The 2,567-nt window shown below is 43.6% G+C and overlaps 1 pseudogene; it reads right to left on the bottom strand.

Annotated features, from left to right (window-relative positions):
• Positions 1–451: 451 nt before the first annotated feature.
• Positions 452–531, bottom strand: LOC129007052 (small nucleolar RNA U3; annotated as a pseudogene).
• Between the last annotated feature and the right edge of the window lie 2,036 nt (positions 532–2,567).

Below are 2,567 nucleotides of genomic sequence, written 5' to 3'. Positions count from 1 at the left end.
GCTCAAGAGTTCAAGGCCAGCCTGGCCAACATGGCGAAACCCCAACTCTACTAAAAATACAAAAATTAGCCGGGCATGGTGGCAGGTGGCTGTAATCCCAGCTACTCAGGAGGCTGAGGCAAGAGAATGGCTTGAACCTGGGAGGTGGAGGTTGCAGTGAGCTGAGATTGCGCTACTGCACTCCAGCCTGGGCGACAGAGCAAGACTCCATCTCACAACAAACAAACAGACAAACAAACAGTGGTGTTTTTTTCCTTCCTTCCTTCCTTCCTTCCTTCCTTCCTTCCTTCCTTCCTTTCTTCCTTCTGTCCTTCCTTCCTTCGCTCCTTTCTTTCCTTCTTCCCTCTCTTCCCTCCTTTCCTTCCTTCTTTCCAAAAACAAGATCTCCTGATTGCAAGTAAATCTAGTCAGTCACTGGAATTTATTTACTTATTTATTTTAAAATCTATTTATTATAATTCAGCGCTCTACATATTCAGAGAAACTTATCTAGTAATGAACTAAAGAAATGATCCTTAAAAGTACAGTCTTAGTCGCTGGAATTTAGAGCACCTGGATGGGCCTGCCCTGATGCAAGAGCACAGCCTCTTCATGGACACCAATTCATTTAATTTAATAAGCCTTCTTAAGCTCTTACTTAAGCACTATGGAGCATCTCAGAGGAGAAAGACAAGGCTCTTGCTCCCTACTGTGTGGCAGGCAAGGGGCAAACAGGCTTTCGTTGTCAGAGGATTCTGCATTGGTGTTCTGGTTCTATGACTTACATCCATGTCACCTTGTTCAACTATTAGTCACCCAGAGCCTCGCTTGTAAAATGGAGATAAAAATATCTACTTTCTAGAGTTATTAATATTAAAGGCAATGGATGCTAAATTTCTAGTGCCAATAGGTGGTAAATATTATTAATATTAATATTATTTTAAAATATAAATAAATCATGATCACATCTGCTGAAATGGTTAAAATTAAAAAGGCTAGGTGGGGGCTGGGCGTAGTGGCTCATACCTGTAATCCCAGCACTTTGGGAGGCTGAGGCAGGCAGATCACCTGAGGTCGGGAGTTTGAGACCAGCCTGACCAACATGGAGAAACCCCATCTCTACTAAAAATACAAAATTAGCCGGGCATGGTGGTGCATGCCTGTAATCCCTGCTACTCCGGAGGCTAAGGCAGGAGAATCGCTTGAACCCGGGAGGCAGAGGCTGTGGTGAGCCGAGATCACACCATTGCACTCCAGCCTGGACAATAAGAGTGAAACTTCATCTCAAAAAAAAAAAAAAGGGCTAGATGGGGCATGGTGGCTCATGCCTGTAATCCCAGCACTTTGCGAGGCCAAGGATGGTGGATCACTTGAGGCCAAGCATTCAGGACCAGCCTGGCCAACATGGCCAAACCCCATCTTACTAAAAAATACAAAAATTAACTGGGTGTGGTGGTGCATGTCTGTAATCCCAGCTACTTGGGAGGCTTAAGCAGAAGAATTGCTTGAACTTAGAAGGCGGAGGTTGTAGTGAGCCAAGATTGTGCCACTGCACTCCAGCAGCCTGGGTGACAGGGCAAGACTCTTTCTCTAAATAAATAAATAAATAAAAATAAATAATAAAAAGACTGGCTGGGCATGGTAGCTCGCGCCTGTAATCCCAGCACTTTGGGAGGCCAAAGTGGGATCACCTGAGGTCAGGAGTTTGAGAGCAGCCTGGCCAACATGGCGAAACCCCATCTCTACTAAAAATACAAAAGTTAGCTGGGTGTGGTAGCATATGCCTGTGACCCCAGCTACTCGGGAGGCTGAGGCATGAGAATCACTTGAACCCGGGAGGCGGAGGTTTCAGTAAGCCAAGATTGTGCCACTGCACTCCAGCCTGGGTGACACAGTGAGACTCTATCTCAAAAAATAAATAAATAATAAAAAGACTGAAAATATTGGAGCAACTAGAACTCACATACATTGCTGGAAGTGTAAGTTGGTAGCATCTCTGGACACCTGTTTGGAAGTAACCACTAAAGCTAACATATGTGTATTCTACAACTCAGCAAATCTACTCCTGCATATATATGCTCATGAGAATGAATACTTATGTTTAGCAAAAGTCAAATACAAGGATGGTCACAGCAGCTTACTTTGTACTAATCCCAAATTGGGACAACCCAAATGTCTATCAATAATAGAATGGGAAATTACATTTTGGTATATTTCCACAGTGGAATTCTACAAAGCAAGGAAAGACAACAGACTATTGGAAAATGCAATAATGTAGGTAAATCTCAGAGATACAATGTTACATGAAATAAGTTGGACACAAAAGAGTGTATATTGTATGCTTCATTTATCTAAGTTTCAATAACAAGGCCCTATATAGTAGCTCACACCTGTAATCCCAGCACTTTGGGAGGCTGAGGCAGGCAGATTACTTGAGCCCTGGAGTTTGATACCAGCCTGGACAACATGGTGAAACCTCATCTGTACAAAAAAAATAAAACACAGAAAAATTAGCTGGGCATGGTGATACACACCTGTAGTCCCAGCTACTTGGAGAGGCAGAGGTGGGAGGATCACCTGCAGCCCAG

The sequence above is a fragment of the Pongo pygmaeus genome, chromosome 8 (genome assembly GCF_028885625.2).
Source record: "Pongo pygmaeus isolate AG05252 chromosome 8, NHGRI_mPonPyg2-v2.0_pri, whole genome shotgun sequence".
NCBI lineage: Eukaryota > Metazoa > Chordata > Mammalia > Primates > Hominidae > Pongo > Pongo pygmaeus.
This window is presented reverse-complemented; position numbering and strand designations above follow the sequence as displayed.